This window comes from Xenopus tropicalis, chromosome 6 (genome assembly GCF_000004195.4).
Source record: "Xenopus tropicalis strain Nigerian chromosome 6, UCB_Xtro_10.0, whole genome shotgun sequence".
NCBI classification, from domain to species: Eukaryota; Metazoa; Chordata; class Amphibia; order Anura; family Pipidae; genus Xenopus; species Xenopus tropicalis.
The window spans coordinates 148,895,790-148,912,261 of record NC_030682.2 but is presented as its reverse complement, the minus strand read 5'-3'; the positions used below and the strand labels follow the sequence as shown (position 1 = coordinate 148,912,261).

Genomic DNA, 16,472 nt, shown 5'->3' with positions numbered 1-16,472 from the left:
AGAGAATTTTATTTTAGCAACAGCTTTTGTTGGCTTTGTCATTGACAAAAACCACTGCTTGTCGGGAGGTAATCAGCAAATATTGCTCTATAATTTAATGTGAGTCATTAGGAACACTCGGCGATACTTACTAACAATAACACAACTCTTGTCAATTAGTCAGTGTAATTATAACATGGGAATCCATCGCTTATACATAAGGAAGGGCAACAAGTATGTACAGAGACAGGGGAAAGTGTTGGAAGGGTTACTGCCTGCCCTGCTCTCATTTCCTACAGAAATAGGGGTTGGTAGCACTAGGTAGGTACCTAATATATAGGGGCAGAGACAGGGGAAAGTGTTGGAAGGGTTACTGCCTGCCCTGCTCTCATTTCCCTACAGAAATAGGGGTTGGTAGCACTAGGTAGGTACCTAATATATATAGGGGCAGAGACAGGGGAAAGTGTTGGGAGGGTTACTGTCTGCCCTGCTCTCATTTCCTACAGAAATAGGGGTTGGTAGCACTAGGTAGGTACCTAATATATAGGAGCAGAGACAGGGGAAAGTGTTGGAAGGGTTACTGCCTGCCCTGCTCTCATTTCCCTACAGAAATAGGGGTTGGTAGCACTAGGTAGGTACCTAATATATAGGGGCAGAGACAGGGGAAAGTGTTGGAAGGGTTACTGCCTGCCCTGCTCTCATTTCCCTACAGAAATAGGGGTTGGTAGCACTAGGTAGGTACCTAATATATAGGGGCAGAGACAGGGGACAGTGTTGGAAGGGTTACTGCCTGCCCTGCTCTCATTTCCCTACAGAAATAGGGGTTGGTAGCACTAGGTAGGTACCTAATATATAGGGGCAGAGACAGGGGAAAGTGTTGGAAGGGTTACTGCCTGCCCTGCTCTCATTTCCCTACAGAAATAGGGGTTGGTAGCACTAGGTAGGTACCTAATATATAGGGGCAGAGACAGGGGAAAGTGTTGGAAGGGTTACTGCCTGCCCTGCTCTCATTTCCCTACAGAAATAGGGGTTGGTAGCACTAGGTAGGTACCTAATATATAGGGGCAGAGACAGGGGAAAGTGTTGGAAGGGTTACTGCCTGCCCTGCTCTCATTTCCCTACAGAAATAGGGGTTGGTAGCACTAGGTAGGTACCTAATATATAGGGGCAGAGACAGGGGAAAGTGTTGGAAGGGTTACTGCCTGCCCTGCTCTCATTTCACTACAGAAATAGGGGTTGGTAGCACTAGGTAGGTACCTAATATATAGGGACAGAGACAGGGGAAAGTGTTGGAAGGGTTACTGCCTGCCCTGCTCTCATTTCACTACAGAAATAGGGGTTGGTAGCACTAGGTAGGTACCTAATATATAGGGACAGAGACAGGGGAAAGTGTTGGAAGGGTTACTGCCTGCCCTGCTCTCATTTCCCTACAGAAATAGGGGTTGGTAGCACTAGGTAGGTACCTAATATATAGGGACAGAGACAGGGGAAAGTGTTGGAAGGGTTACTGCCTGCCCTGCTCTCATTTCCCTACAGAAATAGGGGTTGGTAGCACTAGGTAGGTACCTAATATATAGGGACAGAGACAGGGGAAAGTGTTGGAAGGTTTACTGCCTGCTCTGCTCTCATTTCCCTACAGAAATAGGGGTTGGTAGCACTAGGTAGGTACCTAATATATAGGGGCAGAGACAGGGGAAAGTGTTGGAAGGTTTACTGCCTGCTCTGCTCTCATTTCCTACAGAAATAGGGGTTGGTAGCACTAGGTAGGTACCTAATATATAGGGGCAGAGACAGGGGAAAGTGTTGGAAGGGAAATACAGAATTATCTTCAGTCGCCGCACACTCTTCCCACTGTCACTATTTTTCAGTTTAGCCTTAGGAAATGTTCCGGTTACATGTAGATTTGACAGAAAATTCTATAGCTAAAAACTGATCTTTTATTGGGCACAAAGGATCAGGAGGGGTGAAGCAGTTTTATGGGCCCATTAATTCATTTTTATGGTTCTAGAATTGAAAAGTAAGTGGCTGAAATGGTCTGTCTATTAAATACATTATACGGCAATCTTCATTATTGTATGGGAAGGCTGTTCAGCAGGGATGTTGGGGGGGGGCAGTGAATTGATTGGATATGTGGAGATTATATCAGAAAAGGGGAGACCCCCATAGATGGAGATTCTCAAACTTCATCAAGGACTCGCATATTGGACATGTTACCCCTATCCCTGTTTCTAATAGCACCCCAAGGATCCCACAATCTGATCCCACATTACAGGGTTTGGAAGAAGGGTGCCAGTTTTTTGGCTGCCGGGGTCAGTGACCCCCATTTGAAAGCTGCAAAGAGTCAGAAGAGGAAGGCAAATAATTAAAAAACTATAACAAATAAAAAATAAAGACCAATCGAAAACTGCCCCTTTAATTATATCTTAGTTGGGATCAAGTACAGGTACTGTTTTATTATTACAGAGAAAAGGGAATCATTTAACCATTAAATAAACCCAATAGGGCTGTTCTGCCCCAATAAGGGGTAATTATATCTTAGTTGGGATCAAGTACAGGTACTGTTTTATTATTACAGAGAAAAGGGAATCATTTAACCATTAAATAAACCCAATAGGGCTGTTCTGCCCCAATAAGGGGTAATTATATCTTAGTTGGGATCAAGTACAGGTACTGTTTTATTATTACAGAGAAAAGGGAATCATTTAACCATTAAATAAACCCAATAGGGCTGTTCTGCCCCAATAAGGGGTAATTATATCTTAGTTGGGATCAAGTACAGGTATTGTTTTATTATTAAAGAGAAAAGGGAATCATTTAACCATTAAATAAACCCAATAGGGCTGTTCTGCCCCAATAAGGGGTAATTATATCTTAGTTGGGATCAAGTACAGGTACTGTTTTATTATTACAGAGAAAAGGGAATCATTTAACCATTAAATAAAACCAATAGGGCTGTTCTGCCCCAATAAGGGGTAATTATATCTTAGTTGGGATCAAGTACAGGTATTGTTTTATTATTAAAGAGAAAAGGGAATCATTTAACCATTAAATAAACCCAATAGGGCTGTTCTGCCCCCAATAAGGGGTAATTATATCTTAGTTGGGATCAAGTACAGGTACTGTTTTATTATTACAGAGAAAAGGGAATCATTTAACCATTAAATAAAACCAATAGGGCTGTTCTGCCCCAATAAGGGGTAATTATATCTTAGTTGGGATCAAGTACAGGTACTGTTTTATTATTACAGAGAAAAGGGAATCATTTAACCATTAAATAAACCCAATAGGGCTGTTCTGCCCCAATAAGGGGTAATTATATCTTAGTTGGGATCAAGTACAGGTACTGTTTTATTATTACAGAGAAAAGGGAATCATTTTACCATGAAATAAACCCAATAGGGCTGTTCTGAGGGAACTCTGAGTATCACTCATGTATTATAAGGGATAATGTACCCCCTACTGTAAATGATAAGGATATTAGCAGTCACTGAGGGGTTCTGTGCCCATATAAAGGCACAAGGCTGCAGGCTGAGTTATACAGGGAACTCTGAGTATCACTCATGTATTATAAGGGATAATGTACCCCCTACTGTAAATGATAAGGATATTAGCAGTCACTGAGGGGTTCTGTGCCCATATAAAGGCACAAGGCTGCAGGCTGAGTTATACAGGGAACTCTGAGTATCACTCATGTATTATAAGGGATAATGTACCCCCTACTGTAAATGATAAGGATATTAGCAGTCACTGAGGGGTTCTGTGCCCATATAAAGGCACAAGGCTGCAGGCTGAGTTATACAGGGAACTCTGAGTATCACTCATGTATTATAAGGGATAATGTACCCCCTTCTGTAAATGATAAGGATATTAGCAGTCACTGAGGGGTTCTGTGCCCATATAAAGGCACAAGGCTGCAGGCTGAGTTATACAGGGAACTCTGAGTATCACTCATGTATTATAAGGGATAATGTACCCCCTACTGTAAATGATAAGGATATTAGCAGTCACTGAGGGGTTCTGTGCCCCCCATATAAAGGCACAAGGCTGCAGGCTGAGTTATACAGGGAAATCATTTTATAAACAGAGCAGGTATAAGGTTGGACATGATGGAAATGTGCATTGTTTCAGCCTTAGCTACTACACTGCAATGTATTTATGGAAGGATAATTCCCAGAGTATAATTGTCGGTACTATATGGAGATGTATATGGACTTTACACTGTAATAATCCTCAGAAAGTTCTTTTCTCTTGTGATATACAAACTGTAAAGCCGACTTCTCTGTGAGATCCGTTTGATATTCCCCCTTTATGACCAATAACCGAGGTTCTTTATTTTCCTTCTCTGGGAAACTCTTTATATTGTGTGAAAATACAGCGTTTTGCCCTCAGCCGAAAGATAAATACATCCTATGAATTCTGATTGATTGGACTTGAAATTCCCAATTGCAGCCGCAAATGTGCACTTACTGAGGTGAGACTGATCTGAATAAAGAAAAACAACTTCATAACCGTCGCTGCCAGACAGCCGCCATCTCTCGCCGCTACCCGCGTTCTACATGAGCGAGGAATCAGCCGCGGTGCCATACAGCTAATACTGGCCCCCGCACCCACACACTGGCCCCCGCGCCCACACACTGGGCCTCTGGAATAGGTGCCAATGACTTGCACATTGATTGATCCGGGTAAAAAAACAGATAGGCTTGTATTAACTTGGGGAAAACCCCCTTCCCAAGGAATACTTGCTAAACTCCATCACTATAGTCTTCCTGGGCTACCTGGCATGCCTGCCACCCAGCCCCTAGGGATCAGGTGGGCAAGTGAAACCAGGCAACCAGTTGTCAACACTCTTGTGGGACCCATGCCCATCAATAGGAACCCATGGCTCCTAAGGCAAGTATTCTCCTGCCTAATGTGGCAAAATAAAGCCCAAACCCCATATGGACACCCACATGTAGTCACCCCTGCCTGTTGGCTACTTAGCCGTAAGCCGTAAGAATCCATGGCCCCTAAGGCAAGCATTCCCTGCCTAATGTGGCAAAATAAAGCCCAAACCCCATATGGACACCCACATGTAGTCACCCCTGCCTGTTGGCCACTTAGCCATAAGAATCCATGGCCCATAAGGCAAGCATTCCCCTGCCTAATGTGGCAAAATAAAGCCCAAACCCCATATGGACACCCACATGTAGTCACCCCTGCCTGTTGGCCACTTAGCCATAAGAATCCATGGCCCATAAGGCAAGCATTCCCCTGCCTAATGTGGCAAAATAAAGCCCAAACCCCATATGGACACCCACATGTAGTCACCCCTGCCTGTTGGCCACTTAGCCATAAGAATCCATGGCCCATAAGGCAAGCATTCCCCTGCCTAATGTGGCAAAATAAAGCCCAAACCCCATATGGACACCCACATGTAGTCACCCCTGCCTGTTGGCCACTTAGCCATAAGAATCCATGGCCCATAAGGCAAGCATTCCCCTGCCTAATGTGGCAAAATAAAGCCCAAACCCCATATGGACACCCACATGTAGTCACCCCTGCCTGTTGGCCACTTAGCCATAAGAATCCATGGCCCATAAGGCAAGCATTCCCCTGCCTAATGTGGCAAAATAAAGCCCAAACCCCATATGGACACCCACATGTAGTCACCCAGACCTGATCCATGGCTGTTGCTTGGGACGCTACTCCGGCCAAGTAAAAGATGGTGCTGTTCCTGACCTTTTGGTCCCACCTCCCCAGTCTCTGACATCACTTCCTGTGCACCTTACGAGCCCTCTCACTGCCCTCCTGTCCGGAGTCCCTATAATTTTCCAGAGAAGAAGCATTTTGTGTAGAGTTTCAGGCCAGAGACAGTTGAACAGGCAGCTGGGTCACTAGAGGTAACTGGGCCCCCCAGCAAATTCAGTTTGGGGCCCCTAAAGTTGATCTATAGTGATGAGAGAATCTGTGCCGTTTCGCTTCACCGCTTTTGACACGACCACACCTGTTTTTTACGCAGCCACGTCCAATTTGCCATGGGTGCGCCCATTTTTAATACAACTGCGCCCAATTTTACATGGCCGCAACTTTTTTGGGCACGCAATGAATTTTTCTGTGACAGAAGTTTCGCAAAAGCAATGGCGAAATGCGTAAATTCGCTGTGAATCCATGCCTGGGGAAAAAATTCGCTCATCACTATTGGTTACCAAAAAAGTTGCGTTGTGTCAAAATAGGCGTGGTCTAGTCAAAATTGGGGACGGTCGCAGCAAAAATGGGTGTGGTTTGTGTCTAAATAGGCGTGGTCACGTAAAAAAAAACCACAGTCGACAAGAAAAAAGCATGACAAATGCGTTTCACAAATGTTTCACGAATTTTATGGCGAAACGGGACAGATTTGCTCATTACTAAGGGGCTGATTTACTAATCCACGAATCCGAATGGGAAAAATTCGGATTGGAAAACGAATATTTTGCGACTTTTTCGTATTTTTTGCTACTTTTTCGTAGCCGTTACGACTTGCGCGAATTGTCGCGACTTTTTCATAGCCAGTACGACTTGCGCGAATTGTCGCAACTTTCGTATTGTGTGCTCGAAAAAGTCGCAAAATACCGATCATTACAAAAAAACGCATTTTTGGAAGTTCGTGGATTAGTAAATGTGCCCCTAAGGGGCTGATTTACTAACCCACGAATCTGAATGAGAAAAATTCGGATTGTAAAACGAAAATTTTGCGACTTTTTCGTATTTTTTGCGATTTTTTTTCGTCACCGTTGGGCCTTTTTCGTAACCGTTACGACTTGCGCAAATTGTCGCAACTTTTTCATAGGCATTGCAAATTTCGTGAATTGTCGCGAAAAAGTCGCAAAATACCGATCATTATGGAAAAAATGCTTTCGGACGCTTTCCGGACGTTCGTGGATTAGTAAATGTGCCCCTAAGGGGCACATTTACTAACCCAGGAACGGGCCGAATGCGTCCGATTGCGTTTTTTTCGTAATGATCGGTAATTTTGCAATTTTTTCGGCGTCTTTACGATTTTTGCGTAAAAACGCGAGTTTTTCGGCGTCTTTACGAAAGTTGCGCAAAGTCGCGATTTTTTCGTAGCGTTAACACTTGCGCGCAAAGTCGCGCCTTTTTCGTAGCGTGAAAACTTAAAAGGCGCGACGTTTCGCGCAAGTTTTAACGCTACGAAAAAATCGCGACTTTGCGCAACTTTCGTAATGGCTACGAAAAACTCGCGTTTTTACGCAAAAATCGGAAAGACGCCGAAAAACTCGCGTTTTTACGCAAAAATCGTAAAGACGCCGAAAAACTAGTGGTTTTACGCAAAAATCGTAAAGACGCCGAAAAAAACGCAAAAAATACGAAAAAGTCGCAAAATGTTCGTTTCCAATTGGAATTTTTCCAATTCGGATTCGAAATTGTGTCTTAGTAAATCAGCCCCTAAGTGTTACTTCTGCCCAAAGCCGCGCTCCTCTGGGGTAAGAGAGACGTTCTACATTGAAACCAACGGTGACATCGAGAACGAGACCGAGCGATTAATCCTCATCCCGACGTGGAACACCAATAAGCGCAAGCCTGTCGATGATTAAACTAATAAAGCCCAATGATATTTCTTGTCACAATAGCACAAATGTGAGGCAGAACGGAGCGCTCTTCTGGCAGCTTTATGACAAAACTTTGATGGAGTAATTACAGTGTTTCTCATATAGGGAAGCGCCGCATTACATCGTAAAAGCTTTAATATATAATCCTCTCCGCCGGTAATTACCTGCGCCCTTTGGGAGAGGAATTTGCTCTACAAGCAATCACTTTCCAAATTGACTTTGCTCAGACTTAAACACTTAGTAGCGGAATCTTCCTAAAGTTGGATCACAAAATAGTTTTATTTTTAGCCTTGTGTTGCCATATTCACACCAGTCCCTGTCCCCATAGAGCTTGCAATCTAGAGTCCCTGCTACATTCTCACACACAAGTGTTAGTTTTATCCACTAAACCTACCTGTATGTTTTGGGTTGTAGAGAGGAACCTCATACAGAAACATTCAGGGGGTCATTTCTAATAGAGATGCACCTAATTCACTAATTTGGGATTCGGCGTGGATTCGGGTGTGGAAAGGAACCCAGAGGAACCCCATACGGACACACAGAGAACATACAGGGGGTCATTTCTAATAGGGATGCACCGAATTCACTCATTTGGGCGTGGATTTGGGTAATGGAATGGAACCCAGAGGAACCCCATACAGACACACAGAGAACATACAGGGGGTCATTTCTAATAGGGATGCACCAAATCCACTAATTTGGGATTCGGGTGTGGAAAGGAACCCAGAGGAACCCCATACAGACACACAGAGAATATACAGGGGGTCATTTCTAATAGGGATGCACTGAATTCACTAATTTGGGATTTGGGTAATGGAAAGGAACCCAGAGGAACCCCATACAGACACACAGAGAACATACAGGGGGTCATTTCTAATAGGGATGCACTGAATTCACTAATTTGGGATTCGGGTGTGGAAAGGAACCCAGAGGAACCCCATACAGACACACAGAGAACATACAGGGGGTCATTTCTAATAGGGATGCACCGAATCCACGAGGCAGGGTTGGATGAAGTCCCTTCAGGGTTATACTGCGACCCTCTTTTTCAGCTGGGTCCTCACGTTGGTGTTGGAGGAAGGCAGATAGAAGCTAACTTGTAACTCTTAATATAATCTCATTACCTCTCAGGGATAAGTATTAAAGCTCCTTTCATGCCTGAGGTCCATACATTAGCTAGGTATCACTTTACACTTCTATTCCTAAGCCAAGAACTGCTTGTGCCTGTCTAACCTAACTTATCCAGTGGACTTTAGCCCATCCATGGAGTCTTTCTTCCCTGACTTCTCTAAGGCTTGGGTTATCTTAGGACTCTGGGACCTGGGACCTCCACCTCAGGCCTGCTGGAAGGTCTACCTCCTGTTATGGGGAAGAGAGAAAGAGTCATGTGCTCCCTCCCGTTGTATAGTCTGAAGGTAGGGGATAGGCAAGAAATCCCTGGGCCAATTAGGAAAACTTCCTCCCACAGGACATAGATGACAGATGGGACTTCCAGAGCCAATCAGAGAATGAACCCCATGGGTACCCTACAGAAGATATCTGCATGCTTGGCAAAAATATTATATAGTTTTGAGGACGCATCAGAACTTATATACCTTCTTGTGCAAGGACGTCAATATGCTACTGTTTTTATCAAATTACTCCTGGTGGACCCAAAACTTTCCTTGTGCAATGTGGAACCACCAGCGCTCTCCCTCACTGAAACACTGGGTACAAGGTTTGGCCTCAAACATAAAGTGGGTGCTGTGCCTTAAATGATTGGCAAGATTGCCCTATGGCTCTTCTATCATGTTGATCTGGAGCTTTGCGCAGTGGCAGTATCATAGCCAATGAGGTCCAACCGAGGCGTGATGATTGCTAATTGCTCAAGCTAAAGCTTTATGAAAGCGGAGGAGCTGCATTCCCATTAGGGAAGAGCTCCTGGCTTATTTTTTGTCGGGGGCTTCACACATGCTCCTTCTGCCCAATCATGCTTCACTTCCTTTGCCCCAGGTATTTTTCTTTTTTACTTTCCAGCTGCCAGCTGGAGCCTGACCAAGGCAATTAATGGCATTGCACCCATACACTTCAGCACCCTTTTTGTGTTTGATTTGTGCACCCTGGATAGGTGTCATAGTCCTCTGGGCTTGAGCCTAGGCCAAGACTTGGTGGCTCTCACCCTAGCTTCGGCGAAGGTGGATCTGCCCGCACATGCTGTTCATTGGCGAAAGCCTTGGACATATGAGCATCGGAGCCCATGCCTTCGGGTAGGACTCACAGTCGATAATTCAGACATTGTTGATCTGCTCTAATAGTAAACCCAAGGCCTGTAACCTTGAGGAGCATGTGTCTAAGACAGACTGTAGCTGCTCTTTAAAGTTGGCATTTTGGAACCACCACCAACTTGACTCTACTCAACCACTTAGATCTCAACTCTTTATGAACAAATGACTTATGACTGTTATTAACATAAAACAACTACCCTTTCAAAGACGCTGAATTGTTTCGGCACAAAGCGCGCTACATCCATAAATGCATCCAAGAAACTTTTCTCTACATCTCGCAAATTGCTTTTTCAATTGTCAGCAGGACCCCTCTCTGAGCTCTTTATTCCACACTTTATGGAACACACAGTTACACTTCACCAGCGCATTTCGATTTTTCGGTGAGACTACCTCTAAGCACAGGGAAAATTATACATATTGTCCTGTAGGTGGTGGTGGAAGAAAGGAATGAGTCATCTGCTGTGGGCGTTGAAAAGGAACATTCAGCAAAGAAAATATAATTCCGGCGCTTGAGTCAGACAGAAGTCTAATGGTACAGAGAAACCTAATTAAATGGGGTTTCCTTCCGGGCGGTGGGAAGTGCCACAATGAGGCTCAGAATTCTCTGTTTTCTAAATAAGTTGACTGGATGGAGAACAAGAGAGATACGGAATTTCTGAAGTCTCTTTGCTTTTAATGAAAGACGGAGTTTCAATTGATCATTTGTGATGTTGTTATGAATGAAATGTATAAACCCCTGTGGGTGTGTGGAACATCAACAAAGTAATAGAACCAATGCACTCAAAACAAGTGGGTCTGGGTTTGATGTTTACGTCTCCATTGAGCGTAGGCAGCGGTGGGCGATGTTTGCAATGAAACCGGGTAGAACGGAAGAAAAGGCTTTAGTGTTTGGCGTAATTGTTATTTATTTAGTAGGAGATGAAGTCTATGAGGACATCAATAAAGGAACAATATATAGAGAGAGTTCGTAGCTAGGGACTGGCATATTGAATATACTGTAAGTAGAGTATAGAGAGTAACTAGGAATGGAAGACGGTACTTTGGGTTCTTTAGGAATAGACACCATCTTTATTCCTTTCTCGTAGATGTTGACTGTTGTGGCACCAAACAAACTTCATAAAATCTCTACTTGGCCCAAACTGATCCCTAACATCCATGTTGGACTGAGAACTTCTAATGACCAGTGGGACAAGTATACAAAATATGTCTCCTGTTGATACCTGTATGTATCAAGACACCCGTTCTTCTAGTGTCCTGGTAGGTTATTATGGGTTCTCCTTGGTTTTCTATTCTTTTTACTTACAATACATTATATTTTTCCACAATACCAGGATCTGTAAGTAGTGTGTCCTCTCCTCCCTGCACACTCCTTCCTGATCCTGGATCCTTGCCCTCCTCATCCTGTTCCTGCATATCCATCACCCCTGTTCCAGCTCCTATGGCAGCTTGCCTGAAGGACTCACATCTTCCTATTCTCCTCCTCAGTGCCCCCTACCACTTCCCTAACAGGATCACAGTGAGTCCCAGAAATTGATACCCCAGCTTGCACCAATGTTGACGCTATGTTCACCAGCAGCTAAGGGGGCCCAGTACAGTCATTATATATTGACCAATGAGGACACTGAGTTTTATTTACCAAAGCACTTTGCTGTTGGCGTCCAAACATCAGATTGTTAGTAAACCTGACATTGTGGACCATACATGTCCTTCTTCATATGACCCGACTCTGTTGGTAATTTTTTTCTTTACCAAAAAGAAAATCATATTTTCTTAAAAAGAACAATATCTGAAAAGGTTTGGGATCCGTTATTCGGAAACCAAATTACGGAAAGCCTTTCTCCCATAGATTCCATTTTAATCGAATAATTCAGATTTTTAAAATTGATTTCCCTTTTCTCTGTAATAATAAAACAGTACCTGTACTTGATCCCAACTAAGATATAATTACCCCTTATTGGGGCAGAACAGCCCTATTGGGTTTATTTAATGGTTAAATGATTCCCTTTTCTCTGTAATAATAAAACAGTACCTGTACTTGATCCCAACTAAGATATAATTACCCCTTATTGGGGCAGAACAGCCCTATTGGGTTTATTTCATGGTTAAATGATTCCCTTTTCTCTGTAATAATAAAACAGTACCTGTACTTGATCCCAACTAAGATATAATTACCCCTTATTGGGGCAGAACAGCCCTATTGGGTTTATTTAATGGTTAAATGATTCCCTTTTCTCTGTAATAATAAAACAGTACCTGTACTTGATCCCAACTAAGATATAATTACCCCTTATTGGGGCAGAACAGCCCTATTGGGTTTATTTCATGGTTAAATGATTCCCTTTTCTCTGTAATAATAAAACAGTACCTGTACTTGATCCCAACTAAGATATAATTACCCCTTATTGGGGCAGAACAGCCCTATTGGGTTTATTTCATGGTTAAATGATTCCCTTTTCTCTGTAATAATAAAACAGTACCTGTACTTGATCCCAACTAAGATATAATTACCCCTTATTGGGGCAGAACAGCCCTATTGGGTTCAATTAATGTTTTATTGATTTTGTAGTATCAATAAGGTATGGGGATTCAAATTATGGAAAGACCCCTTATCCAGAATACCCTTGGTCCTGAGTGTTCTGGATAATGGGTCCTACACATGTATAAATATATATGTGCTGCATTTTCAATTAAAAATTTGCCTATTAATGGGATCTGTGATTGGCTGTCTGTGATTCTGCTGTTTATGGAGCGGTTGCTCATTACAAACCCGCCGCCTCTTTATCAGCCGGGAAGCAGCGCCTGGAGCTCCCGTAGAACAGACTCGGAGCCGGGGGAACGGTCCCCACGCGCCTGACAATTTATTCCTCTGGGGTGAATGGCATCCCTGTTCCTTTTTGCCCCGGCGCAATGTAAAAATGTCATTTTTCAGAGATACCCGATGTGAACACACATTTTTATCTTCACTTCAAGTTAAAAGGAGTCAGGGTTTGAAATGCGTCCTGTGTGAACTGTCAGCTTGATGTTAGAGGCAATAGCTGCCAGTTATGTGCGTCCCTCTGACTGCCGCCTGATACGGCCTCGCGCCTACGCACAGATCATTCACTGAAACACGAACAACAAGGCGGGACAGACAGACGGACGGACGGAGTTTGATGGGAGAGTTTTCCAGTAGAAACAAAGAGGGGCATAAAATCTCACTGTCCCCCCAAAATTACATTTTATCCATTGATACCATAGGGACCATTACTAGCGATAAGCACATTTTTTTCGCCAGCCCTGGATTTGCAGGGAGATTTCCCCATCGGCAATTTTTTTTCACGAAACAACCACAAATTTCACAGCAAAAAATTGCAGTCGTATCAAAAAAAGTTGTGTGCGTCAAAAAAGTTGCATTTCGTTCATTTTTCGGCATTACCCAAATTTTTCCAAAGTTTTGCATCCAAGTTTTTGTTCAAAAATTGTCACCCGCTTCAAAAAAATGATTGTGTGTCTAAAGAATTGTTGCGGGACAATTCTTTTTGACGCATAACATTTTCCCCATTTCGCGATTTTTTTGCCGTTTCGCAAATCTTTTGACAGATTCGCAAATTTTACGGCAAAGTAAACGGGACAGATATGCTCATCACTAATGACTAGCCATCACTAATCAGAACTAGTGATGAGCGAATCTGTCCCGTTTCGCTTCAAAGTAAAATTTGCGAATCTGTCGAAAGATTTGTGAAACAGTGAAAAATTCGCAAAACGGCGAAAATGTTGCACGACAAAAAGAATTGTCCCGCAACAATTCTTTGTACGCCCGACGATTCTCTTGACGCGGGTGACAATTTTCGGACGCATGGCAAATGTTTCCGTAGCAATTTTTTTCATCCATTTCGCAAAAAAATCTGCCAATGGCGAAACGCGGAAATTCACCACAAATCCATGGCTGCCAAAACATTTCACCCATCACTAATCAGAACTGGCGATGAGCGAATCTCTTTCGCTTCGCTGTAAAATTTGCAAATCTGTGAAAAGATTCGCGAAACGGTGAAAAATTCTCGAAATGGCGAAAATGTTGTGCGTCAAAAAGAATTTTCCCGCAACAATTCTTTTGACGTGCAACAATTCTTTTGACGCGGGCGACAATTTTTGGACATGCAGCAAATGTTTCCACTGCGAGTTTTTTAATCCGTTTCGTGAAAAAATCTGCCAATGGCGAAACGCGGAAATTCGCCACAAATCCATGCCTGCCGAAATATTTCACCCATCACTAATCAGAATTGGCGATAAGCGAATCTGTCCCATTTCTCTTCGCCGTAAAATATGCGAATCTGTGAAAAGATTTGTGAAACGGTGAAAAATTCTCGAAATGGTGAAAATGTTGTGTGTCAAAAAGAATTGTCCTGCAACAATTCTTTTGACGTGCGACAATTCTTTTGATGCGGGCCACAATTTTTGGACATGCAGCAAATGTTTCCACTGTGATTTTTTTCATCCGTTTCTCAAAAAAATCCGCCAATGGCGAAACGCGGAAATTCACCACAAATCCATGCCTGCCGAAACATTTCACCCATCACTAATCAGAACTGGCGATGAGCGAATCTGTTTCACTTTGCTGTAAAATTTGCAAATCTGTGAAAAGATTCACGAAACGGCGAAAAATTCTTGAAATGGCGAAAATGTTGTGCGTCAAAAAGAATTTTCCCGCAACAATTCTTTTCATGTGCGACAATTCTTTTGACGTGGGCGACAATTTTTGGACATGCAGCAAATGTTTCCGCTGCGATTTTTTTCATCCGTTTCGCGAAAAAATCTGCCAATGGCGAAACGCGGAAATTCACCACAAATCCATGCCTGCCGAAACATTTCGCCCATCAATAATCAGAACTAGCGCTGAACTAATCTGTCCCATTTCTCTTGGCCGTAAAATATGCGAATCTGTCGAAAGATTCGCAAAACAGCGAAAAATTATTTTTCAATTTTTGGACGTGCGGCAAATGTTTCTGCTGCAAATTTTTTCATCTGTTTCGCGAACAAATCTGCCAATGGCGAAACGCAGAAATTCACCACGAATCTATGGCGAAACATTTCACTAATCAGAACACAAGTGCAATCGCAATATCAGATGCATAATGCAGAGTATTTGCCATAATTCCATCATTGGGGGCAGATTTATTTAAATTGAATATTTCGTGAAGCGAATGAAAATTTTGCAAAATTCTGCTACCGTGCAACTTTTTGACATGACCGCAACTTTTTTGACGCAACGGTGACTTTTTTTCTCACTTGGTGAATTTTTGTGCAGCGAATCCACGTCTGGCAAAAAATGTTGCTCATCACTAACCGAAATATGAGTTTAGAGCTTAATACAAAACTCACCCACGTTCTATTCATTCCTATGGGGTTTTTAGAAGGGTATTTATCAAATGGTGAGTTGTAACTTTTACCTGTTGGTATATACACTTGTAAAAATCCCATAGGATTGAAAAGAACTTGGGTGAGTTTTTACGTATTAATGGGTTGTTCAACATGAACTATTAGTAGGATGTATGCGGGTGACAAAAAAAAAGATGCAGGCAACAAAAAAGTCGCGCCACTAATGTGTTTTGTGGATTTTTTGCATTTTCGCAAATTTTCCTGTCATTGTGCGAATTTTTCAGAGAAGCAAAATGGGACAGATTCACTCATCACTTTTTCACTTCGCCAAAAAATTCTCGAATCTTTGAAAAGATCCGCGAAATGGTGAAAAATTTGCGAAACAGCAGAAATGTTGTGCGGCAAAAAAAATTGTCGCCTGAGGCTTTTATTTTGTCTCAAGGCTATTCTTTTGTCGCCCATGGCTATTATTTTGTCGCCCGCGGCTATTATTTTGTCGCACGGCTATTCTTTTGTCGCCCGTGGCTATTATTTTGTTGCCCGTGGCTATTATTTTGTCGCCCGCGGCTATTATTTTGTCGCACGGCTATTCTTTTGTCGCCTGTGGCTATTATTTTGTCGCCTGTGGCTATTATTTTGTCGCACGGCTATTCTTTTGTCGCCCGTGGCTATTATTTTGTCGCACGGCTATTCTTTTGTCGCCCGCGGCTATTATTTCATGGCACTGCTATTATTTCGTCGCCTGTGGCTATTCTTTTGTCGCCCGTGGCTATTATTTCGTCACGCGGCTCTTCTTTTGACGCCCGCGACAATTTTTGGACGTGCGGCGAATTTTTCCGCGGCAAATTTTTTCATCCGTTTCACGAAACAATCCGCCTAAGGCGAAACGCGGAAATTCGCCGCGAATCCATGCCTGGGGAAACATTTCGCCCATCACTACTCATCACTAATTTTGACATGAATTTTCCATGTTGCTGTTGGTACCAACGGGGCACTTTGGTTCTGGTGTCGGGAAATTAGAAACCGCAGAGACTCGGAAGCCGAATGCTTTGTCGCTAATACGTTTTACAGGTTTAAATAAAACATGGAAGTGATCCCATTTCCGTATGCAAAGCTCTTGTAATAATGTTTATTTCATGGGAGTCTCACAAACTGCAATCGTTTTATTGATGTTGCCGAGAGGAAGTCAGTTTCTCGCTTTCACTCTCCTATTTTATTGTTCTGTTCAGCACGGGGGAATTTAAACAAGATTTAAGCGCTGAATTTAAGCGGCTTATGTATCAGTTTT

At 43.0% G+C, this 16,472-nt stretch overlaps 1 pseudogene; it reads left to right on the top strand.

The window, feature by feature from the left end:
- The first annotated feature begins 9,365 nt into the window (after positions 1 to 9,365).
- Positions 9,366 to 9,530, top strand: LOC116411811 (annotated as a pseudogene).
- The last annotated feature ends 6,942 nt before the right edge of the window (positions 9,531 to 16,472 follow it).